The following is a 27,216-nucleotide window of genomic DNA, read 5'->3' as shown; positions in this document are numbered from 1 at the left end:
GAACTATCTTGCGCACTGTCCTCTTAGGAAACTAAAATATCACAGAAAAATATTCTGTCACTCCATTTTCCAGCTAGGAACCTTGAAGTCTTGATGGGCAGGGTGGTCAAGAGGATAGCCATCCTCTATCCAGCTGACCACCAGAGACAGCCAAAGCACCAAATAAAACCAGCCTCGGCACAGAGACCAGCCAGGGTTAATGCTATGTCCAGGATCAGGTGAATGCTTAGCAGTGTTCAGAAAAAGATCAATGCTCTTCCATGCGCTGTAAGGGCATGTGTCACCATCTTCTCTCTGCTGTATTACACTTGCTCCACTGTTCCAATGAATACAAAGTGCTCAAACTCTCCTGAACTACCAATCTCTAATGCATAAGGCATTTCCACTCAAGATCTCTGACCCATCTCATCCTCCACAACTATTGATCCTGCCTATCACTGGCATAAAAGCTGTGTAATCCACAGAGGCAGGCAGGCAGTCTCCCAAGTAAGTGCAAAGTGAGTGTGTGCTAAGAAACAAAGGCAAAAGCCATAAGTTGCATCTTGTGTAGATGCACGTGTTGGCTCTGTTTCGATCTACAAAATGACCTGGCAGGAAGGATGCAAGTCCAAAGCTATCCCTGATCTCCAAAGTGAAGTCCTAAAGGGCTGGTTTGGTTGTGGATTGGTCTAAAACCAGACATGATAATATGTTGGGGAGGTGATTTGTCAATTCTGACTTCAGAGGTACATAGGACATTATTATCCATAAAACATTCGAGGACATGGTGAAGCGACATTAAAATGGAGGCCCAGCAAAGCAAACGACGGGGTAACTTATCTGCAAAATTCTGCTCCCATCATTGAAAACTTTAGGGGAAAATCAGAATTTCTTTTCTCAATGTGAAGACTTTATTTTCATTCTAACCATTTGCCTATGTTTTGCACCATTGTCCACATTGCTAAAGATCTTTGAAGCACCAGCCTAGAAATTCAATTACAGTGCACACCATTTTTGAAACATGAAATTACTGACTTAGGATTGAAAATGACATGTGTGCCCACCTACTAACTGAGATGCACTACAGCCATCCAGGGCATGGCCCAGGTGTAAAATAAAATAGGAATGTATGTTGTTTGGAGAACATTTAGATGAATTTGAGCTACCTCACCACAAGGCTCCCAATGCATTGGAGAATGAATTGACAAATTACTTCTTACTAATCATTGCAGATGTGAATTAATTGCACTCTTGCCTTGATAATACTGTTGAGGTTAGTAAACCTCATCTCTACTTTCTACCTTACCTTACTTTCTGCCTCCTAAGGGGACATGACTGCTGTCTTGGGTGATTCCTTCACCATGAGCTCCGAACTGAAAATTTGTGGGGCCCATCTGTAGCTCTTCCTGCCATGGGCCATCTTGTTTCTGTTCGTCATAATGCACCTGCTCTAATACAGTATTAGTAATTCTGGATTTTTTTTCTTCCCCTTTACAAAGAGGCAGCAAGTCATTAAAAAGCACTGGTAATGTTAGCTGTACAACTGATTCATACTGAGCTGCCAATACAGAATGATCATGGTCTCATGCAAACACGCACATTCAAGTGCATGCCATACCATGCATCAAGTCAAAAGGAAAATATCCAATGTAGCAAAGGTTAATGGTAAATCAGAGGATTGTGAAAGTTACAAAAGCCAACAAAAAAATGGAAAATATAAACTTTGAGGATAAATGTTAAAGTAATACCAAGATGGACAGTAAGAGCTTGTTTAAATATATAAAAGTTGAAGAGAGAGGCCAAAGTAAAGAAAACAAAGCTGGGGAAATAAACTGAGAAGCTAGGAAATGACAGAAGAGTTCAATAAATACATGGCATCAGTCTTCACAGGAGAAGACACTAATAGTATTCCAGAATTACTAAATAATAAAGTTGCAAACAGAGGACAGGAAATAAGTACAATAATTATCACGAGAGAAAAATGCGATGAGTTAACTAATGGGGCTAAAAACCGATAAGACTCCTGGACCTGGTGGGATGCATTCTGGGGTATTAAAGGAAATCACTACAGTGATAGTAAATACACTGATAGTAATCTTCCAAGTATCCTAAAATTCTGGAAAAATCCAGAGGTTTGGCAAACTGCCTTAATTTAAAAAGGGGAGAAATAAAACTGTAGCTCTATCTTTTATTGGGAAAATGTTTAAACCAGTTACAAAGGATGTAATAGCACAGCATTTGGAATTACATAATATGATAAAGCACAGACAGCATGGTTTCATGAAGGGAAAATCCTGCCTGACAAATATGTTAGTTTTTTGAGGAGGTTTAAAAAAAAAGAATAGATAAAAGGGGAGCAGTAGATGTCATATCTTTGGATTTTCAAAAGGTGCTTGATAAGGTATCACATATTAGTCTACTTAATAAGAACCTGTAGTGTTGAAAGTAGTAGCATAGATAGGGGATTGATTACATAATAAAAGACCGAGAGTTGAGATAAAGGGGAATTTTCAGGATGGTATCCAATAGAATGTCACAGATGTCAGTCACGGAGCCACAATTAATGACTTGGATGAGGAAAGTGTATGTACCACAGCCAGATTTGCTAATGACTCAAAAAATAGCTGGGAAAGACTCTGTAGGGAAACCTAGAAAGGTTAAGTGAGGAGACAAAACCTTGAAAGTGGAATATAATATGAGAAAATGTGAGCTTATACACAGTGGCAGGATGAATAGAGGAACTGAATACTTTAAATGGAGAAACACTGCAGAAGACTACAGTACGGAGGAATTTGGGAATCATCAGGTGAAAATCTCAAAAAGCTAGCGTACAATTCAATAGGAAGACATGAAATGCTGGCTTTCATTTCAAAGGAATGGACAAGAAAAAATGGGGAGGTCTTGCTAAAACAGTAAAAGGCACTAGTCAAATCATAGCTCGAATATTGAGAGCAGCTTTGGACTCCTTATGTAAGAAAAGATATACTGGCATTAGAGGCAATCCAGAGAATTAGATTAGATTACTTACAGTGTGAAAGCAGGCCCTTCGGCCCAACAAGTCCACACCGACCCGCCGAAGCACAACCCACCCAGACCCATTTCCCTCTTAACCTAACACTACGGGCAATTTAGCATGGCCAATTCACCTAACCTGCACATTTTTGGACTGTGGGAGGAAACCGGAGCACCCGGAAGAAACCCACACAGACACGGGGAGAATGTGCAAACTCCACACAGTCGCCTGAGGTGTGAATTGAACCCAGATTTCTGGCGCTGTGAGGCAGCAGTGCTAACCACTGTGCCGCCCATTGTTCACAAAGTTAATCCCCAGTATGGACAGACTTTCTTGTAGAAAGAGATTGTGTAGGTTGGCCTTGTTTAGGCCAAAGGAGTTTAAAACAATGAGAGGTGACATTACTGAAACATACAAGATGCTTAGAGGATTGAAGATATTGCATTATATTTGTGCAGTTACTAAAGTTGCATTTGTTTACTGTTCTTAATCTTTCCTTATTAGGGTTTTTCAAACATCACTAAAATTTACAAAGAATTGGAAGATATTTTACCTTAAGTATGGTATTTGTCATTCATTGAACCTAATTCATTAGCAAACATATAGGGTAGACTTTGTATCATTTGTTGCCTAATTGGAATGCTCTTATTGGGATTATGTCCTTGAAGCTATCACTCTTTAACAAAAACACATTTTCAACAAGGACACCCTTGTGCAAGATTATGTGACTGCCACGTTTCTTCTTCTGCTTTTTTCAGCATTCTGCATTTCTGAAGGTTAGAAAATTTGTTAAGCCACTCAGAAAAGGGTTTTATTTATGAATTTTTGTGTAAATTTTTCTTATCACAGGTCATGTTTGGTAAATCAGTTGACAGTCTTAGTTGTGGTCATTATGCCCTGTGACTGAGGTACAGCTGTTTGATTTTAGTCAGCAAGTTTCCAGATAAATATGAGACAATCATTTCAGCAAATGTGGACACTACTTTCTCTGTTTCTTTAAATCACTGGGAAGGGATGCAGCTGAAAGTCTTCTAAGGCTGAAAAGCTTCTCGATTGAACAATTACTTTCAAAACAGATTTTTATTTTGAACAATCTCTTTCTCCCCATCATGTTAATTTCCAGATGAATTTTATCTTTTATTTGTAGCTTGGCCAGAACAGTAAAAAAAATTGTGCAGCTCATTCCTCAATGGACTTTTGTTTCTATTTTGTTTAAGTGTTTTTGGGAAATGTATGATTCTCTTCAAAAACGTTTTATTTTGTTTATTGTAAATCTTTTACATTCATGGATATGGCAAATGTTTCTTATATGCTACAATCAGACATATCAGTGAATAACTATAAAGTTCCAGTTACAATTGAACTACATATTCAAATTTAAACAAGCAGGTGCTGGTTAATATAAACTGTTAGGTTCCATGTTAGTGCCAATGGTCAAGTTATGCAATTAGACTTTTGAAATATATTGGAGGATATTAGCATAAAAATGTTTCTGTTCATTGAAATTAACAGGCACTTGGAAGTGCAGTACGTAGCAGCAGAAGTAGACCATTTGTGCATTTACATCCATCCCCATATTCAGTAAGATCTTGGCTAATCTGATTGTGGACTCTGCTTCACTTTCCTGTCTGCCACCCCTTCACAATTTCTGTCAGTCAAGGCATGGCAAGTTTGTCATTTGGAAATCCAAATATTCTTGCATTTTAGTCACATTAAAATGTGTGCGAGAGAAATTGTGCCTCACAAGCATGATTGAGTTTTTTGAGGAGGTAACCAAAAAGATTGATGAGGGCAGAGTGGTAGACATTTACATGGACTTGAGTAAAGCCTTTGACAAGGTTCTGCATTGTAGACTAATTAGTAAAGTTAGATCACATGAGATTCAGGGTGAACTTGCCATTTGGATACAAAGTTGGCTTGACTGCAGAAAACAGAGGGTGGTGGAGGGTTGTTTTTTTGGACTGCAGGTCGGTGACCAGCAGTGTTCCACGGAGATAGGCAATGGGCCCACTTTTGTTTGTCATTTATATAAACGATTTAGATAAAAATTTAGGAGACTTGGTAGTAAGCTTGCAGATGATGCCAAAATTGGTGATAAAGTGGACAGTGAAGAAGGTTATCTAAGATTACAAAGGGATCTTGATCAATTGGGTCAATAGGCTGAGGAGTGGCAGATGGAGTTTAATTTGGATAAATGAGAGGTACTGCATTTTGATAAAACAAACAGGTAGACAGGATGGTTAAGAAAGTATTTAACATGCTTGCCTTTATTACTCAGACCTTTGAGTATAGGAGTTGGGATGTCATGCTGAGATTGTACAGGACGTTGATGAGGCCTGTTCTGGAGTAGTGTACAGTTCTGGTTGCCCAGCTATAGGAAGAGTATGATTGGGGAGGGTGCAAAAAAGATTTACCAGGATGTTGCTGAGAAAGGCAGGTTTAAGTTAGGCTGCGTAGGCTGGCACCTTTTCCACCAGAGTGTGGGAGGTTGAGGGGTGACCTTACAGAAGTTTATAAAATCATGATCTCTCTCTCCTGCACTGACCTCACCATGTGCTTCCTTTGTCTGTTCTTCTCCCTTTTAAAAGTGCTGCTGGTTTGACTTTTTTTCCAAAGCTCCAAAACAATGCAACAGCATATAAAACAGTAATTGCTGCTCCTGGAATTCGAGGAAATCACCTCCAACACCTAAAATACCTCAAAAAAGGAGCAGCTGTTACAGCCAGAAATTTTTCCCGTCCTCCATCTTGGATTACCCAGAATTACCTGAATTAAGGAGAATCCAAAGGTTTTTACAAATACATTAAGGACAAAGGGTAACTAGGGAGAGAATAGGGCCCCTCAAAGATCAGCAAGGCGGCCTTTGTGTGGAGCCGCAGAAAATGGGGGAGATACTAAATGAGTATTTTGCATCAGTATTTACGTGGAAAAGGACATGGAAAATATAGAATGTAGGGAAATAGATGGTGACATCTTGAAAAATGTCCATATTACAGAGGAGGAAGTGCTGGATGTCTTGAAGCGCAAAAATGTTGATAAATCCCCAGGACCTGCTCAGGTGTACCCTAGAACTCTGTGGGAAGTGTTTGCTGAGATTTATTTTTGGATTAGATTACTTACAGTGTGGAAACAGACCCTTCGGCCCAACAAGTCCACACCGACCTCTGAAGGGCAACCCACCCAGACCCATTCCCCTACATTTGCCCCTTCACCTAACACTACAGGCAATTTAGCATGGCCAATTCACCTAACCTGCACATTTTTGGACTGTGAGGGGGAACCAGAGCACCCGGAGGAAACCCACGCAGACATGGGGAGAATGTACAAACTCCACACAGACAGTTGCCTGAGGTGGGAATTGAACCCGGGTCTCTGGCACTGTGAGGCAGCAGTACTAACCACTGTGCCGCCTATATTTATATAATCGATAGTCACAGGTGAGGTGCCGGAAGACTGGAGATTGGCTAACCTGGTGCCACTGTTTAAGAAGGGTGGTAAGGACAAGCCAGGGTACTATAGACCAGTGAGCCTGACATCGGTGGTGGGCAAGTTGTTGGAGGGAATCCTGAGGGACAGGATGTACATGTATTTCGAAAGGCAAGGATTGATTAGGGATAGTCAACATGGTTTTGTGCATGGGAAATCATGTCTCACAAACTTGATTGAGTTTTTTGAAGAAGTAACAAAGAGGATTGATGAGGGGCAGAGCAGTAGATGTGATCTATATGGACTTCAGTAAAGCGTTCAACAAGGTTCCCCATGGGAGACTGGTTAGCAAAGTTAAATCTCACGGAATACAGAGAGAACTAGCCATTTGGATACAGAACTGGCTCAAAGGTAGAAGACAGAGGTGGTGGTGGAGGGTTGTTTTCAGGTTGGAGGCCTGTGACCATTGAAGTGCCACAAGGATCGGTGCTGGGCCCTCTACTTTTCATCATTTATATAAATGATTTGGATGCGAGCATAAGAGGTACAGTTAGTAAGTTTGCAGATGACACCAAAATTGGAGGTGTTGTGGACTTCGAAGAAGGTTACCTCAGATTACAACAGGATCTTGATCAGATGGGCCAATGGGCTGAGAAGTGGCAGATTGAGTTTAATTCAGATAAATGTGAAGTGCTGCATTTTGGGAAAGCAAATCTTAGCGGGACTTATACACTTAATGGTAAAGTCCTAGCGAGTGTCGTGAACAAAGAGACCTTGGAGTGCAGGTTCATAGCTGCTTGAAAGTGGAGTCGCAGGTAGATAGGATAGTGAAGAAGGCATTTGGTATATTTTCCTTTATCAATCAGAGTATTGAGTACAGGAGTTGGGAGGTCATGTTGCAGCTGTACAGGACATTGTTTAGGCCACTGTTGGAAGGACATACTGGCACTGGAGCGTGTCCAGCGGAGATTCACACAGATGATCCCTGGAATGGTAGGTCTAACATATGAGGAACGGCTGAGGATCCTGGGATTGTATTCATTGGAGTTTAGAAGATTAAGGGGAGATCTAATAGAAACTTACAAGATAATACATGGCTTGGAGAGGGTGGACGCTAGGAAATTGTTTCCATTAGGCGAGGAGACTAGGACCCGTGGAAACAGCCTTAGAATTAGAGGGGGTAAATTCAGAACAGAAATGCGGAGACATTTCTTCAGCCAGAGAATGGTGGGCCTGTGGAATTCATTGCCGCAGAGTGCAGTGGAGGCTGGGGCGCTAAATGTCTTCAAGGCAGAAATTGATAAATTTTTGATGTCACAAGGAATTAAGGGCTACGGGGAGAATGCGGGTAAGTGGAGTTGAAATGCCCATCAGCCATGATTAAATGGCGGAGTGGACTCGATGGGCCGAATGGCCTTACTTCCGCTCCTATGTCTTATGATCTTATGGAATATTGCATGCAATTCTGGTCTCCTTCCTATCGGAAAGATGTTGTGAAACTTGAAAGGGTTCAGAAAAGATTTACAAGGATGCTGCCCAAGTTGGAGGATTTGAGCTATAGGGAGAGGCTGAACAGGCTGGGGTTGTTTTCCCTGGAGCGTCGGAGGCTGAGGGAAAACAGCCCCAGCCTGTATAGAGGTTTACAAAATTATGAGGGGCATAGATAGGATAAATAGACAAAGTCTTTTCCCTGGGGTTGGGGAGTCCAGAAATAGAGGGCATAGGTTTAGTGTGAGAGGGGAAAGATATAAAAGAGACCTAAGGGGCAACCTTTTCATGCAGCAGGTGGTACGTGTATGGAATGAGCTGCCAGAGGAAGTGATGGAGGCTGGTACAATTGCAACCTTTAAAAGGCATCTGGATGGGTATAAGAGTAGGAAGGGTTTGGAGGGATATGGGCCGGGTCCTGGCAGGTGGGACTAGATTGGGTTGGGATAATTGGTTGACATGGACGGTGTGAACCGAAGAGTCTGTTTCCGTGCTGTACATCTTTATGACTCTACGACTCTATGAGGGGCATAGATAAGATGAATAGCAAGCTTCATTTCCCTAAGAGATCAAAACTAGGGGGCATATTTTTAAGGTGAGAGGAAAAGGTTTACAAAGAACATGAGAGGCAACTTTTTTATACAGAGAGTGATTCTTGTGAGGACTGAACTGCCAGAGGAAGTGATGGATGCAGATACAGTTACAACATTTAAAAGACATTTCAATAAGTACATGAATAGGAAATGTTTGGAGTGTTTGGATTGGAAACATGGCATGGACTACTTAGACTGACGATTCTGTTTCCATACTGTATGATTCCAAGACAATATTATTTGAAAATAGCCAATACGTGACACATGCTCAGGCTGACAAGTGGCAAGCAACAAGTTCCAGCCAATGACCATCTCAAACAAGAGAGAATTTAACTATCACCCCTTGACATTCAGTGGAGTTACCATCACTGCCCCCACGGTCTTGAAGGTTACCATTGATCAGAAACTGAACTGGATTCACCACACTAATACAGTGGCTACAAGCAAGTCCAGAGGCTCAGAATCCTGCAGCAAGTGTTTCACCTCCTGACTCCCAAAAACCTGTCCATGTTCTATAAGACACAAATCAGGAGTGTGATGGAGTACTACCCAATTACCTGAATGAGAGTAGCTTCAACAATATTCAACAGGCTTGACACCACATAGGACAGAGCAACCCATTTGATTGACACCATATCCAGAAATATTCACTCCCTCCACCACTGTTGTTCAATAGCAATAATGTGTACCATCTGCAAGGCACCCGAAAGAAATTCACCAGGTTCCTCAGATAGCACCTTCCAAACCCATGACCACTTCCATCCAGAAGGAGAAGGATAGCAGATACGTGGGACCACAACCACTCTACAAAGCATTCAGTATCCAGACTTGGAAATATATTACCAGTCCTTCCGTGTCACTGAGTCAATTTTCTGGAACTCCCTCCTTACCAACATGTGGAGGCAGCCACGCCAAATGGAATACAATGGTTTAAGAAGGTGGTTTGTCACTTTCTCAAGGACAACTAGGGATGAGTAAATGCTGGACTAGCCAGCAATTTCACGTTGCCCAGAATTGAGTAGAAAATATACATAAAAATAAGCCTTTAGAAAGGAGCATGCCTTAGATTTCTCTTGTAATTCTTCCAGACATCTACAGGTGGCTTCACAGAAGTTGGTCACTTCTGGCTATTGAACAGATAACACTCCATCTACAACACAATGAAACAAAAGTGTAATATGTATTTTCAATGTATAAATTGCTGAAATCACCCAAAAGATTAGACAGCAGAAACTTGACACTTTCAGTATGGATCCCTTATCAAACTACATTGAAACGTTTGCTTATCTCTCCTGTCCTAAGTACAGTATGTCACAGTACTTTGTATGCTTGCCACATCTATGCAGTCATTCACCAGTACTAATTGTCGAAAGAGGAGCAGGCATTAAGTTCAAAAATTAGCATTAGTGAGTGGCTTCATAGCCAACTTGTGAGCTAAAGCAATACAGAACAACAAACATCATCTGTATCTCTCAGCAAGAAGTCAGCATTCATGCTGGGACTTTGCAACAGTTAATGTGAACTCATCATGTGAACCCACTGAGATGGCACCTATTGCTTATAAAAAGATGCATGTTATTGATTGCTGTCTACTGGATGTTCTAGAGAGGGTAAAGAATATCTGCCCATAAGGCAGATTGACACTTCTCAAATCAGTTTCCAGTACTGTGGTTAATCAATTATAATTCCTTATTGGGAGCACTATTTTATAACTAAATGTTCCAGCCTTTACATTTTCATTTAACTTTTAAAAAATTAGAACAGTAGAGTTCGTGATATGGCAATTTAACCCCAAAACTAAACTCTACTATAAATTTTCCTCACCGTCATTGTCATGCAGATTATATAATTAATGCAATGTTACCTTTATTTTTACTGACTTATGGGCTAATATCCTTTGGTGTTAGTACAAGAGTTGTTTGAATACAAACATTGCATGTAATCACTATGACTGTTACATTGGTCCATGTTAAATTTGTGCCCGATGTTGCTAATTTTTAATATGATTCACATCTGCCATTGATTTTTCTCTTTAAATGGCATATTGCTACAATTCAAGCACATTTCAGGGTAGTCCTACCCTTATCAGAAATGTGTTTTTTTTTAATTTTCCATGAGAAACAGTGCTTCCTCAGTAAATCAATTTATTATGCTTCTTTTTGAGTCATTTCCTACAAAATTATGCACTTTCAAGTATTAATGGATCGGAATTACAGATATAGTAGACTATTATGTTTTGTGGACTAAACTGAATCACAGGAAGTGTTTCAAAGCCATACATTTTGGAAATTTCATTAATGGTTTGTCAATTAAGATGGAAGTAACCATTTCAAAGTAAGGAATACTAGATCCTAAATAACCATGTCCAGATGAACAGAAACCTAAATGAGCAGGGTTGCTCAGTGGTTAGTACTGCTGCCTCACAGAACCAGGGACCCGAGTTCAATTCTAGCCTCAAGCGACTGTGTGGAGTTTGCACGCTCTCTCCATGTCTGCATGGGTTTCCTCAGGGTGCTCCAATTTCCTCCCAGAGTCCAAAAATGTGCAGATTAGGTGGACTGGTCATGCTGAATTGTCCATAGTGTTCAGGGATGTATTAGATGGGTTTGCCATGAGAAATGCTGGATTACAGGGATGGGTCTGGGTGAGATGCTGTTCAGAGACTTATTGGACCGAATGGCCTGGTTCCACACTGTATAGATTTTATGTATCGATGAAAAAATATCTCAAGATTAACAATAAAGTGATATTATACAAGAGGTCCTGAATAGGATAGACCTACTTTCTGTCAATGCATGTTGGTAATTATTAAAACAGGTTAATACAGAAGATGAAAAGCAACAGCAGCATAGGTAGAACTGCAATTAGGAATTGGAAACAAACTAGTTCAAGAGGAAAAGGTGTCATGAGGTCTTATTGGATCTAAGACTTTGTAAGAGAAATTTTCCTTTATACACTAAATCAGACCAAATAATGCATTTATTTATAGAAAATGGACTTACAAAGGTCGTACATGAAATATTCCCTAGTGGTGGCAGATGAACTGCACATGACCATTTGAAAAATGAAACTCAAACATCAAACCATTTCAATCCTAATTTAGCTATTTTATGCTATTTATTTGTTATATATTTTCTAACATGAACAAGTCAAATAAACAGAGACAAATCTGGCATGAAATCTAATAGGGTGAATTCTCCAATTTCAACATGACAAATTAATTATTTCTTTCCAGCTTTTGCATTACTTAACACACATAATACCAACCTGCTTGACATCACCTAATGTCAAATATTAAAAGGACTAATGCAAAAATGGAATTTGGATGAGTTATAAGGTGACATAGCATGAATTGGCAAAGTGCAAGGCTAGCACCCTGTATCAATGAACTGCATCCTTGTGTGTTAGTGATGGAGAGACTTTAATTCTCAGCAGCTTGGAGACAGAATTCAAAATATCTGTGATACTTTACTTCCTCAATGATTCAACCAAAAGGCTCTTAAATGTGGAGGTTGTCAAATTTTTACCTGATTATGCAGGGCAAGTTCATTTTCCTTTTTTTTCTTCTCGAGGACTTTGAAGAAGAGAGCAAGATTTGATGGAGAAAGTGAGGACTGCAGATGCTGGAGATCAGAGCTGAAAAATGTGTTGCTGGAAAAGCGCAGCAGGTCAGGCAGCATCCAAGGAGCAGGAGAATCGGCATTTCGGGCATGAGCCCTTCCTGAAGAGGGGCTTATGCCCGAAACGTCGATTCTCCTGCTCCTTGGATGCTGCCTGACCTGCTGTGCTTTTCAAGCAACACATTTTCAGCAAGATTTGATGAACATATATGTGTTGTTGAAGACATGTCTTATGCAAATAGTGTGAGGTACGAACTGGGATGTGAATGATAAAGGTAGGAGCACGGCTGAAGATACTTTAAAAAATTATTCCTGAGAGAGTTCCCACAAATGAATTTTTGAGTAATCCCGACATCTCCTGACAATATACACAATTGGTTGGCAATAAGAGCCCCATTTTTATTTCATTTATTGACCTCTTTCTACGCCTGCTTCTACTCCTCTTTTTCCCTATCCTTATTCTCAGAAAATAATTAATGAACACATTGGACATTCTTCAAGCCTCGTGTTCACTGCAAAGCAGTTCAGTTCTGGACACTTACTATGCAATGTATTGTGTGATTCGGACTTAATTGCAGTTTGTTTTGAGGAAGTTATTAATTCAGACATACGTACAAGCTATCCAATTATGTAAAATGGCTTCAAATATCTCAATTCCTTAATAAATGAACATCTTTGTGTTAGCCAATCCCCTTTCACATGGTTGCTACCTTGATGTTTGCATACTAAATAAATTCAAGGAGAAAAAAAAAATATAGTCATGATTGAATTTGCCACAGTACATTTTCAGCTAATGCATTCCAAACTTCAACCATTCACTGAATATTTTGTTTCATTCTTGTTGCCATCTTTTCCTGCACAAGACTTCAACCAAGATTCATTGAAATAAGTGACAATTGACATTTCCACCACACAAATACATAAGGACTGTCTCCAATCATAGCCAAATCTATCAATTAATATCATGGGGGTTACCATAGACCAGAAACTAAACAAAACTGACTATATAAGCACTGTGTCTGTAAAAACAAATCAGAGGCTGCAAATTCTGTGGTGACTAACTCACCTCCTGGCTCATCGAACAAGGCACAATTAAGAGCATGATGGAATATTGTCTAGTACCCAATTACATTTATTGCATTTCTTTTAAAAAAAAATGTCAAAGCAGCCACTACAGTCTAGAAATTCAAAAGAAATAGGCATAGGAAAATACAAGATGGCTCTTATTTTAACTTCTCTCGCCACTACCTAGCTGTATCTTGCAATGTAGCCCAATTGACCCCTCTAATTGAAGGGATTCTCTTACCTCATGTCCATATATCAGTTCAAAAGTATCAGTGGTGGCCCACTTTCACTTGGGTAAATTCATTTTTCGCCAGATTTATGATCAGATTTATTCTTTGTATTCCATCAAACAGTTTATTCAAGTGGTGTAGTTGTTCTTCATGAAATTCACTGAACACAACCAAATATCAATGTAAACAACGTAGTTGCACAATCATCCTTCTGTAGCCTCAGTAATTAAATTGTAAAATGTTGCTGCATTCTTAACGATAGGATTTTACATTGATAAAACCCATCCATTGGTACAAAAACATTGGCTATTCAGCTGTGTCAGTAATGTTGGAACTTGCCAACATTCTTTTAACAAGGTAATATTTATAACAAATCATGTTTGTCCAATCTTCTCAACAATCTGCTAATTGTAGAATCAAATGTAAATCCATCTTTGTATCATATTGAATTTGCAATAATCGATACATTGTCTTTGCAATCCATCCACTGTTGGCACCATCATGATAAGTGAGCTCCATGTCTAATAACTTGATTCTATAATGTCATTGTCCATCCTGAAATTAATCTCTCTTTCACTTAAGCTAAATTCTCTGGATTGAGCCTGTAAGGATGTTATTTCCAACATTAACATCATGTATAGCCAAAGACATTTTTCCTGCCCAATTCACACAAATTGTTTCATGTGCATCATAGCTTTGGTAAATCACATTTATTGTTTTTCTTTGGAAGGGAGCATAATATTCTATCTAACGTTGTAAGCATCTTTGTTATCCAAACCGATTACTGGAAGATCAACTTCTGAATTTTCAATTTCTGATTTTTTCTAGAATTGTTTTCATGTTTCTATTTCACTCCCTATTTCTTTAACCACTGTAATTGTACGTATTTCATCAGTATCCTCCCTGCCATATTACTGCTTTAACATTTAAAGTCATATGGTCATACAGAATAGCAATAGATCTTTTGGCCCAACCAAACTAAATTAATGCCACCTGCCTACACTTGGCTCATATCCCTCCAAACATTTTTTATTCATGTACTTATCCAAGTGTTTTAATGTTGTAACTTCTTCTGGAAGTTCATTATACACACAAACCACTCACTGTTAAAAAGATTGCCCGTTATGTCTTTTTAAAATCTTTCTCCTTAAAAATATGTCCGTTAGTACTGAAATTTCCTCACCCTAGGGAAAAGACACCTGCTATTCAACCTATCATGATTTTATAAACCTCTATAAGGGTCACCTCTCAACCTCCTACACTCCAGTGAAAAAGGTCCCAGCTTATCTAGCTTCTCCTTATACCTCAAACCCTGTTTTCCTGCAACATCCTGGTAAATCTCTTCTGAAACTTCTCCAGCTTAAAAATATCCTTTCTATAACAGGGATATTAGAACTGGACACACTATTACAGAAGAGACCTCACCAATGTCCTTTACAACCTCAACATATATCCTAACTCCTATATTCAAAAGTCTGAGCAATGAAGGCAAGCATGCTAAAAGCCTTCTTAACCACCCTCTCTACCTGCAATGCAAACTTTGAAGAATTATGTATCTGAGCCGCTAGGCCTCTCTGTTCTGCAACTCTACCCAAGGCCCTACTTTTAATTGTATAAGTTAAGATTTTTCTTTGTTTTTCTCCTCATATCTGGAATACTCACTGCATTATTCATATCTTGGATTTCTTCCTAATTTAATACAGTCCAGTGAACCTCATTTTAATGATTCCTCAGAGAGAGTACTAATTAGTACTAACAGTACTAATGTCTCGTATCAGGAACAATATTTTAAGCTTTGACCTTTTATTCTGCTCTAGTTTTCATTATTTGCAGAGCACTTTTCAAATGCATTTTTTGCTCTCGTGTTAGTTAGCTTTTCTCTGAAACTCGGTACATTGGGTAAAAGTGTAGTCTTGAGCCTTGGTCTATAATTTTTCTTTAAATAATTGATGGAGTCCCCTCACCTCAGATATTATTCCATATATCAGTTCAAAAGGACTGAATCTGTGGACTCATTAGAGACATCCTTAATAGCAAAGAGCAACAAGGGAATTTCTTTATACCAATCATGAGGAGATTTTTGACAATAAGCTGTAATCACAGTCTTTAAAGTTTTAGGTCATCTTTCTAAAGATCCTTGAGATTGTTTGTGATAGGCTGATGACACAATCTGCTCTATTCCCAAAGTATTGATTAGTTCTAAGTAAAAACTGAAAGAACTGCAGATGCTGTAAATCAGAAACAAATTAGAGGCTGCTGGGAAAGCTCAGCAGGTCTGGCAACATCTGTGAAGAGAAACCAAAGTTAACTTTTCAGGTCCGGTGACCCTTCCTCAGAACAGATCCAACAACTTCTGTTTTTGTTTATTGATTAGTTCTTTCCAATTTCTAAATAACTTTTCCACTCAAGATTTTTGGAGGATTTTTTTTTCCGGGGCATTACTTCAGGAAATCTTAATGGATCATTAATAATTGTTAAAAGATACTGATTCACACTCTTGGTCTTGAGTAGTGGCTTTATGCAATCTATTAAGATCGTAATAATGCTACTTTGGAAGTTGGTATCGGAATTAGAGGTACCGGTGTCAGAGATAATTAATATGCACCTCCCCCCAGCTACACCTCCCCACCTGACATGTACAGTATATCTGCCAAAATATGACCATATCTTTATGTAACTCTTGTCAATAAAAAAAGTTTTAGTATTTTAGCCTATGTTTTCCTCGTGTGCATGTGACAAGCCAGAGAAATCACAAGCCACTCATAAAACCTTGGTAATACACTCAAATGGAACTACTATCTGGACTACTGCCATTCTTTATTGCATCATATTGGAAGTGATCTCTATCAACAGTTTGTTTTTTCAGTAACAAAACTCATGTTATGATTTAATTTTTGCTTAAGTTGTCTGGTATAACTTTCAATTCAGGAGTCATCTGTTGCATTTCTATCAAGGAGATGGGCTAAGCATGTCAGCCTAATTCTCTTCATCTTTCTCTAAAGTTTTGGAAGTTGTGTCAGATAACTAAATTAACATGTCATCTCCATTTTTTGTGCCTTCTTTCCTATCTATTCTTTCAGCTAGAGATCTAGTCACAACTCAGTCAGCAGACAATCTGAGATGTTTCTCCTGTAGCATCTCAGTCTCTTTCACTTCTACTGGTTGTTTTACCAATATTTTTCAACCAGCCAGGTCCTTCCCCAAGATAAAATCAGTTTCTTCTTTACAGATTGGTTGTACCATTCTGACTACAAATTCTCCATTTATAAATCACTCTCTAATCCAACTTCATATAATGAGATTAGGTTGTAATCTTTGTGTACACTTTCAATTTGTGCTTTTTCCTTCAGTCGTCTCTCTGGAAGACAAATATTATTGTGCACAGCATCAACAGATGTCTTGCTTTATTGGTTTATTGATTCAAAGAATAAGGAATATCTCTCTCTTTGAAATAAAATTTTCAAAACTTCAAGTGGACAGAAGCTGTTTGTTGAAAATTGAAGATTTATTTTCTTGACGGTTCTTTGTAGTTCTCCCCGTCGTAATAAATTCCAAAGGAATGTATTCCCCCTTGCAGTATAGATACAATTTTAGCAATCATTTACCAGATGCACCCTTTTTTGAAGACTTCTTAAGCATTTCTATTCTATTGAAATCCTTTTTGACTTCCAGGATTTGGTTATGGTATGTGCAGTCTTATTAAAATGGAGCTATATTATTTTTCCACATCACTTTTATGTTCTAACCCTTTGCCTTTATTATTTTGGTATCACTTTGTTTCCTAAAACAAATACCTTTTCCATGCCCAGCTTTTCTACTCCTTCAGTTTCCTTTTGATTAATATTGATATGGTAATTTCCTCACAAGCAGCATGTCCATATGAAATATTATAAACATCTGCCAGAACTGCTGCTTCTTGGATGTTTGATACTTGACACTGATCTAAACAAGTCTTAAGGTTCATTGGAATACTAATTTGTATTTTTTTCCATATTCCCTCAAGTTGTTAAAGTCTTAAATGTTAAGTGATATGGCTTTAGGGACCAGCTCATAAGCATGTGGCATTTCTCTTTTAACAGTCTCACAGTCTGAGGCCATTTTCATGACAAACTGATGTACACATTCACAGCTGTACCTATCAAAGAACTGTGTTACACTGAAGATCAAATATCGTCTGGCAACTTCATTTTCTCAGATACCTTCTCAAATGAGATAAAATATCTTTTCACTCTATCCTTTGTAAATTTAGGTAATAAACCCAGATTTCTAGTGAAATCAAATTCTTCATTGCAATAGGAATCATCCTCTAAGCCACTGGCTCTTCTTTCTTCCTTTACTCCAAGCTTCAAATGCTCCAAATCATATCGTCTGAATTCTGTCTCTGTTTGAAGATCAAGTTTTTCAAATTCCATTTCTCCATCTTTCTCTTTCCATTTTTCATTGTTTTTCTCTCTCTTCACTCTTATATTTAAGCTTACTTATTTCCAATTCTTTTCTTATCTTTCTCCTCATTTTCTATGCTAAGTTATTTTTATTATCCACCCTTTACATTTCTCTTTGTTCCTTTCTTTCTTATCTTTGTTCATTTTTATGTAATAAACTTCACCACAACCCTCTGCTATCTATACAGTAACTCCACACGCTTGTTTCTTTAAAGATTCACAAATTCCTCTTAAAAAAAAACAAATTTCTATCCTGGATGAGCCCCACCCACCCGAATTCTTTTTAATACTGGACAATGCAGATCCCAAAATTTGTAGTTGTTTACCATGGTGATTAATCATTGTGGTGAGGAAAGGATTCATAAGGCTGACTTTTCAGTATTTGTGTGTGCAGGAAGTATGTAAAAAAGAGAAGAAAAAACAGCATTCCGGCCAATTGTGGATCAGTATTCCACTGAGGAATTGATCAGCCCATTATCTGGTGGGAGTGTCATTTCTGTTGTATTTCTGTCATGACTTAAATTGGCGATTCTGGTCGAAACCAACTTGTACCTGTTGTGGTCACATAGTTAGTCGAACCCTAAGTATTGAGTGGTGAGGTGTCTCGACTGAGTGAGTAGGCAGTGCAGAGGCCATGCAGGGTTAGTAGTGTAGTAGTTGGGAGGGTAAGAGTAAGTGAGAGAAGATTGTTTATATATTTTACATGTTAAATTCTAATTTAAATAGGTAAACTATTTATTCACATGCAATAGTCAGTGTTTTAAGGATGCTGTGCAACATTTTTACCCTCATTAGGATCACTAAGCCTAACAACAATGTTGGTTGGGCATTTTTGCTGAGATTACTTGCTTCCATTTTCTAATCTTAACTGCAATGTTGCACTAATTTTTGGTTTAATCTTTTTGTGTGTTGCAGATTTGCTAATGGAATTATGTTGTTGAATGCGACTTCTTTTTAATATAGGAATGTTGCAATAGCTAGGCAAGAAAAGAAGAAAATAAAGTATAATAAAAGAAAGTCCAAAAAACTGACACAATTTACTATCCTGATACTCTCAGGATGCAATGGTACTGGAGATCTTATCTCAATATCGCAATCAGTTGGTCTACAAAATCTCAGGCTTGATGTCAGTCAAATTGCAGCAATTGGAACTTTCATATATCTCAGATTATAAATCTTTTTCTTAAAGTTAAAACTTTGTTCCCTGTAAAATTAACAGAATTACTTCAACTTTCAACTTAGCAATTGATGTTGTTAGGTCTATTTCTTCTAAAGCATACATTTATCTGTCAGATACAGGTTATGGTTAGTTAATGTTTACGACTTGCATTCACCAATAATCAATAATTGTAAATTTCCTCAGATTAATTGTGGATCTAATCTCCCTGGAAACTGAGGAACTTCCCCCAACATGCCAACTTCTTGCAGAGGTGATTTAAGAGGATATTCTAGAAGTAACCCCTAAATAAAATGGGACTGGATTCTGGCAGACACGTATTTCACTACAAATGCTTCCCCTCCGATGCATTTAGACACTTTGGTCTCATTCTGTCACCAGGAATATTGTAGCGTAGAAGGTGTAAGGCCAATGGGACTAAATTTCCTGACATGTCCTCATTTCTTTTCTTGAACAGCATATAACATTCTTATTCCGGTCTATGATAGAAACCACATATTTCTCTTATCCTTGTGTATCACACAGTCTAACATTCTGCATTTAAAAAATAACACTTGGGTATTTCTTCGTGATTCCCCTGATCAGCCACTGTAACCTTAGCAGAAGATGGTACAATAAATTGAGGAAGTAGAGTTTCTGCTCATCTGAAGTTTGGCAGTCAGTTGGACTCAGAGTGGAATATTTTCTTCTTGCTAATGTTACCAGTTATGAAAAAGAATTGATAATTGATAACTAAGAAATATAACAGTACACATGTGTTTGCATTTTTACAGTACTGTCTGGAAATAATTGGTATATTCAATTGGAATCCAGAGCTCAAATCCAAACATCTTGACTCCATCATTGATCATTACAACTTAATCCTAGTGACGGCTGTGAAGCAGGCGAGCTGGAATGTTTCCCTTACATTCCACACTTCAATAACACATTCCAAGGTAATGTGGGAGTTGGGTTGTGGGGAGAACATCTCAGTTTTCCAAGCACATTTACCTACTGTATTTGTGGGAAGGCTTGTGCAGCATAGATCTGAATGAGGACTACTATGCAAAAGGTCCATGTCAAGGCATCACATTACTCTCCTTGTCGGAGGCTTCCATTCTCTCATTGTTCAGAGGATGATGGTTAAGTGTAATTTGTGTAAACATTATAACTGCGGACTGATCGCATTACTGTGGAGCTGCTTTGACTCTGATATTCCTTACATAGGGTCACTGGAACAGTCACTAACAGATGCAGACACAGAAACTGTTTGCTTCTCTGTATCCACTGTGTTCATAGAAATTGAAGACGAACGCATGCAGGTGAACATCCAGGACCAGCATCAGTCTCTAATAGATGTGGGGCAACCTCCCAAAGCAGAATTTCCAGCAAGAAATGCTCTCCTTATGTGCAGAAAAGGCAGGAGGTCTAGTCCACCTTCTTCAATAGAATTTTCTCCAGATGAGAGAGGGACAGTGCCATCACTGAATAAGAATATTCCAGGAGACCATGACAAAACTCTGCCATCTGTGGTGCATTCCATGTGCAGGACTATTTAAACTGTTCAGAGGCAGCGGTCAGCACATCTTGTCATGAGGCCAATTATATGTGCAATGCCGCATCTTCTTTCACTGGGGCCAACAAGAACAGTACAAAGTCTCTTCACCATGAGGTTCTCATGTTTGTTCAGGTCTGGTAGGTAGGTTAAGGTGGCTGTACAATACTAAGGACACCACATAATCCATGTCTACTTTATTCCAGACAACTGGAGGGCATGATGAAAGTGTGTGATGGATGATCAGGATTTGTGAGATCTGCAGCATTGTCCTGAGTAGGAGAGAAAAGGATGTTCATAAGAGGGAACATCACCTTCACCATCCTACAGCACAGCAGCATCAGCCTTGGTAAACCATACAGGATGTTCTTGGCACATGTTTTCAATGGAACTGAGAGTACGGTAAAGGTGTACTGATGCTGCAGAGCAAAGATCCTTGGTTTAATCCTAACTGCATATGAGGCTTACCAGTTTGTTCTTTCTTTACTTTTCTTGCTTATTAAAAGCTAATATTACAAACTGATGGAAGCCTTCACAACATTTGATGCTCCCTTGTTCAATAATGACAAGGTTCATGCTAATATGAGTGCTGTGGAAAGAATAGGGTGGCACAGTGGCTCAGTGGTTAGCACTGCTGCCTCTCAGCACCAAGGTCCCAGGTTTGATTCCAGCCTTGGGTGACTGTCTGTGTGGAGTTTGCACATTTTCCCTGTGTCTGTGTGGATTTCCTCTGGGTGCTCTGGTTTCCTTCCACAGTCCAAAGATGTGCAGGTCAGGTGAATTGACCATGCTAAATTGCCCAAAGTGTTTAGGTGCATTAGTCAGACGGAAATGGGTCTGGGTGGGTTACTCTTCAGAGGGAAGTGCTTGTTTCCAAACTGTAGAGAATCTAATCTAAAATGCTATCCATTTGGAATTACAGACACTACCAGTGAAGCAGGGTATCAATTTGTTTTTATTGACCATCACTGGGGCGATTCTTCTCACATTGCAATTGTGAAGTCTAGATCCTGGCTGGTGGTGGTTGATGTGGTGCACAGCTGGACTTTAAATATAGTGTGGGTGATGGGAAGTTTGACCGAATAATGGTGAGCACTTTTGGGTGAGTGCAAGATAGTGAGAGAGCAATGCGAACAGGGTATGGGGCATACATAATGAGGTGAGCAGTGTAAAAAGCTGGAGCTCATGGAGAGAAAGGAAACTCCATGAAATTGACACCAAGCCAACTTTTGGGAAAATGAAGACCTATGGCTCTCTGAATCTAGAATTTGTATATAGAACAATACAGCGCAGAACCGGCCTTCAGCCCTCGATGTTGCGCTGACCTGTGCACTAATCTATCCCATCATCATCCATGTGCTTATCCAAGGATTGTTTAAATCTCCCTAATGTGGCATTGGCAGGCAGGGCATTCCACGCCCTTACCACTGAGACAGTGAGGTGTAATTAGCAATCTATTGGATCTTTCACGACCACGTTACCCACCTCTAGATTCTTATGTTCCAATACAAAGCATTTAAAAAAAAATACATTGCCCAATCAAACAATGCTACCTTGCTGGAGGCAAAATGCTTGGTGACTTCTTGGACCCTAATGGCAGCTTTTACTTTGAAGGAGCATGAAGGGTAGGAGTCTAGAGTGAAAAATCAACATCTTGGAGATTTATTTACACCTGGAAGTTCAAATATTGAAACGAGACAAAATAAAAATTCCTCTTCACCAGTGGTGGAAGAGAACCTCTCAAATTTCTGGATTATTGTATTTGCATGAAGGAAGTTATGGAGCAAAATTTCAATGGAAGGCAGAAAAGATTTACAAGATTTAGTGGCTTTGAGCTATTGGAAGAGGCTGAATAAGCTGGGACTGTTTTCCCTGGAGCGTCAGAGGCTGAGGATTGACCTTATAGAGGTTCATAAAATCATGAGGGGCATGGATAGGGTAGCCAAGGTCTTTTTCTCAAGGTTGGGGAGTCCAAAACTAGAGAGTATAGGTTTAAGGTGAGAGGGGAACGATATAAAAGGGACTTAAGAGGCAAATTTTTCACACAGATTGTGCATCGAATGAGCTGCCAGAGGAAGTGGTGGGGACTGGTACAATTACAACATTTAAAAGGCATCTGGATGGGTACATGAATATGAATGGTTTAGAAGGATATGGGCCAAATGCTGGCAAATGGGATTAGATTAGTTTAAGATATCTGGTTGGCATGGATGAGCTCAAATGAAGAATCTGTTTCAGTGCTGTACAACTCTATCACCCGAGGGAAATTCTCCAACCTATATTTCTAATTTTATCAGATGATTACGAGGAACCTTGGAGAAATATTTATGTTTCCCTGGAGCTTCTGTCAAATGTTTGCCAGATTTATAGTTTTGCGTCCGAGGAGTGGCAATAAATTTAGACAATAATCTTTATTCCCTTTATCTTTACTGACAGCCTTTAGAAAGTTTGGGAATTTTGTTTTTGTACTTAGGAGTGGGGGGAGGGATGATTGTTGGCTGAGTATAAATTTGAAGGAGTTTCAATGACTCTTTCATCAGTAAGTTCAGAAAATGATTGAAATTTGACTTGACGTGGCACCTCCAATGCATTTTCCATCTTATTAAACTGTCCAGAGGGCTACAACTTATCAAAATATTTTCAGCATATCTCAAGCTTATCCTGTGCTAGCCTTTATTTTGTTTATGTTGCAAAGGCTGACTCTCTCCTGACCTTACAAATATAACATTTCAAAGCAGAAGTTGTTACTAATACTGAAGCAAGAAAGTAATTCCTCAGGCTATAGAGTGACAGTTGATGTTAGATTTTACTTCCATGTGTCGGTACTGTACTGTTCAGTGAGAGTAACTGCTACGGAAAAAGATGTGTCAGATCATCTTTATGTAAGAAATCCATTGAGCCTAGCCGTATATTTGCTGTCAGACAACAGGCCATTTGGGAAAATAGACCAAATGATATCTGACATTCATACCAGCCCTCCTGTTTTATCCTGATCGTGAACAGCCATTGATTCAAATGTTTAAAGTTACTTTGATTTGTGGAGTATTTCCTCAAGGTGTAAAAAATATGAGTAATAGACTTTTTAAACATCACTAGTCAGCGTTCAGCACAATAGTTTCTCTTCATTTGGTCCACTTGTCATAATTTATTTGAACATGAGGTGAAGGCAGTAAATATTCTGGACAAGAATGCAAGTAAGAGAGTGAACATGTAATTCCTGTGTTTGCTCATGTCTTCACTCACCCAGGCTTAGTGCCTTTTTCAAAGCACTGGAAGTGATATTTTTACTTGCAATACATTTGAGAAGAAAAGCTGGCAGGTATATTTTCTGCCAAGGTAACTGTAAATTGATGGTACTGATAATGTGTAAATGTCTAGCAGCCGATGGTGAAGATTTACTGTTTGCACTGCTCTGATGTTAGCCTCACAAAAACAGCAGCTCCACCTTCCTGGGTACCAGAGCTAACACGAAATCATGTGACTTTGTCTTCAGTTAGAAAATTTCAACTCTGGGGAGCCCAGGAAAGGTACAATTGAGGTTGTGGAATATTGTTTCTGCAAACAGAAACTTGATATTAGAGAGTTTTTAAATTCGAAAACAGTTCTGTTCCTAATTTTCACGACTGCCTTTTTTATTCTTTTACTTCATCCAATTTTTCCCTTTATTTTTTCTCCTGTAGCTTTCTTTTAACAAAATTCCCCTTTTCTTTCTTCACCATGCATCTGTTTCTTCCTCAATCCTTAAATCTCATTGACTGAGCAAACTGTATTACTCCCATCATGTATGAAGCTTGGGTTGTGCCTTTGTTACCACTGTATTATCAGCTTATATTTCCAGCAACCTGCAGGCTAGAAATTATTTTGAGCCAAGGATGAAGAAAAAAGATAGCTAATGGGACATGTTGCAACATATAATTTAGGGCAGCACGGTGGCTCAGTGGTTAGCACTGCTGCCTCACAGTGCCAGGGACCTGGGTTCGATTACCACCTCGGATGACTGTCTGTGTGGAGTTTGCACATTCTCCCTGTGTCTCTGTGGGTTTGTTCTGGCTTCCCTCCACCATCCAAAGATGAGCAGGTTAGGTGAATTGGCCATGCTAAATTGCCCACAGGTGCATTAGTCAGGGGTAAATATAGGGTAGGGTAGGGTAATGGGTTACTCTTCAGAGGGTCAGTGTAGACTTGTTGGGCCAAATGGTCTATTTCCATACTGTAGGGGATATAATCTAACCCATTCCTGAAAAATCTCAGCCAAAATTGTCAGATTATGATCATTATTTTAAAGAGGAGAAAACTGAAGTCTACTGAAAAAAAGATTTGAAAGAATGCTGCTTGTTTTTTTTTCTATTAAACTTTGCATTTTGTTACAAAATGTTTGGTTTAATTAGCAGAAGGGTTTATCGCCGTATCTTAACACATAATCCCCAAGATGTTGATAGTGGGGGATTCGGTGATGTTAACACCATTGCATATTAAGGGGTAGTATTTAGATTGTCTCTTATTGGAGATGGTCATTGCCTGCTATTTGTGTGGTAGGGATGTTACTTGACAATTGTCAACCCAAGCCTGAATATTAGGAGAAAGTGAAGATTGCAGATGCTGGAGATCAGAGTCAAAAAGTGTGGTACTGGAAAAGTACATCCAGTCAGGCAGCAGGAGCAGGAGAGTCAACTTTTGAGAAGAGCTCATGCTCAAAATGTCGACACTCCTGTTCCTCGGATGCTACCTGATTGACTGTGTTTGTTCAGCGCCACACCTTTTGGCTCAAGCCTGGATATTGTCCAGATCTTGTTGCATTTCAACATGGACTGTTCCAGCATTGGAGGGGTTGCAAATGGTGCTGAACATTGTGCAATCATTGGTGAATATCCCCACCTTATGATGGAAGGAAGGTCATTGATGAAGCAATTGAAGATGGGTGGGTCTCGGACATGACCCTGAGGAACTCCTGCAGAGATGTCCTGGAGCTGAGATGACTGACCTTCAACAATCCCAGCCATCTTCCTATGTGTCAGGTGTGATTCTAACCAGTGGCATGTTGCCCTCTAATACCTATTGATTACAGTTTTGCTCGGGCTCCTTGATGCCACACTAAGTCGAATGTGCCCTGGAGGACAAGGGCTGTCACTGTCACCTCCCCTCTGGAATTCAGCTGTTTTGTCCATATTTGAACCAAGGCTGTAATGACTTGCTGCTGATATTCCAGAGCTGTTTTCACACTGCATCCGCAAAACATTGATGAAATCCTCAAAGTCCAGTGATTCTGCTTTCACTGAGAAAATGCAGGTGCGATATTAAGTATATTAAAGGCTGAGATAGACATTTTTTAAAATAATTTATGGGAATTACAGATTATGGAAAAAAGATGAGGACTACCAGGTCAAGCATGAGCTCATTGAATGGCATAGCAGACTTGATGGGTTTGAATAACCTATTTTAGCTCCTTTTTGTTACATTCTTATATAACACACTCTTGTTACTGTGTTCAATTTGTGATAATCCACACATAGTTGTTGTGATCCATATGGTGTCAGCACCATTAAAGTGTGAGAGCTCCAACCTCTACACTTCAGCTCAATAATATCATCGTCCTTTATGAGCTTGTTCTCTTCCCTCATTCTATTTTTGTTCATTTTGTTTGTCACTGGCCTGAGCCAGTAATAATTGTGTCACTCTTTAGTTACACTTGAGAATGTTGTGGAGAACTGTCTTCTTGAGCCGCTGCAGTTCCTTTGGTGTAGATACACTCACAATACTATTAGGAAGTGAGTTCCAGAATTTTTATTCAGTGGCATTAAAGAAATTCTGATATATTTCTAAGTTACGACAGTGAATGACTTTGCAGGAAACATGACTGTTCCCAAATGATTTAGTGCCGTTGTCCTTCTAGATTGTAATTGTTGTGGTTTTGGAAGATGCGGTCTGAGGAGCCTTGCTGAATTTCTGGAGTACACTTTGTAGATGGGACACACAACTACGACTGAGCATCAGTGGTGGAGGGTGTGAATGTTTGAGTTCTACTGGAACTGCACCGTGGGAAGTATTCCATCGTGCTCTTGTCTTTGTCTAGCTTTGGGAGGTGACTTACTTGCTGCAGAATTCCTAACCCACTCCTGTAGCCACAGTATTTATATGGCTAGTGTAGTTCAGATTCTGGTCATTGGTATCTGATATGCTGGTCTCCCCAGATACTGAGGATGTGAATGTTTGTGGCACAATCTTTTCCAGTGACTTGTTTGCTCACCACCATTCACAGCTAGATGTGGCAGCTCTGGAGAATCTTGATCTGATTCGTTGCTTGTCGAATCACTTCACCCTGGCTTTGCTTGCTGCTTATGCTGTTTGACATGCAAGCTGTCCTGTGTGTAGCTTCCCCAAGTTGCCACTTCATTTTTCAGTACACCCAGTGCTACTCCTGGCATGCCATCCTGTACACTTCATTAAACCAGGATTGTTCAGCAAGCTTGATGCTAATGATTGGGTAAGGGATATGTTGGGTCATCAGGTTGCACGTTGTGTTGGTGCATGATTGTGCTGTTGTGAATGGCCAACAGTGTTTCAAGGATTCCCAGTTTTGCATTGCTAGATCTGTTTAAAGTTTATCCTATTTAGCATTGTGATAATTCCACTCAACGCAATTAATGGAATC

At 39.3% G+C, this 27,216-nt stretch overlaps 1 long non-coding RNA gene across 1 annotated transcript in view; it reads left to right on the top strand.

Annotated features, from left to right (window-relative positions):
* Positions 1 to 3,709: 3,709 nt before the first annotated feature.
* The window catches only part of LOC122550286, a 60,285-nt gene continuing 36,778 nt past the window's right edge, over positions 3,710 to 27,216 (top strand). Inside the window, exon 1 of the long non-coding RNA XR_006311790.1 lies at positions 3,710 to 3,768. This is a non-coding gene — a long non-coding RNA (uncharacterized LOC122550286). The remainder of the gene's footprint in view (positions 3,769 to 27,216) is intronic.

The sequence above is a fragment of the Chiloscyllium plagiosum genome, chromosome 5, assembly GCF_004010195.1.
Source record: "Chiloscyllium plagiosum isolate BGI_BamShark_2017 chromosome 5, ASM401019v2, whole genome shotgun sequence".
NCBI lineage: Eukaryota > Metazoa > Chordata > Chondrichthyes > Orectolobiformes > Hemiscylliidae > Chiloscyllium > Chiloscyllium plagiosum.
The sequence above is the reverse complement of the archived record's forward strand: the minus strand, read 5'-3'. Positions and strand labels throughout refer to the sequence as shown.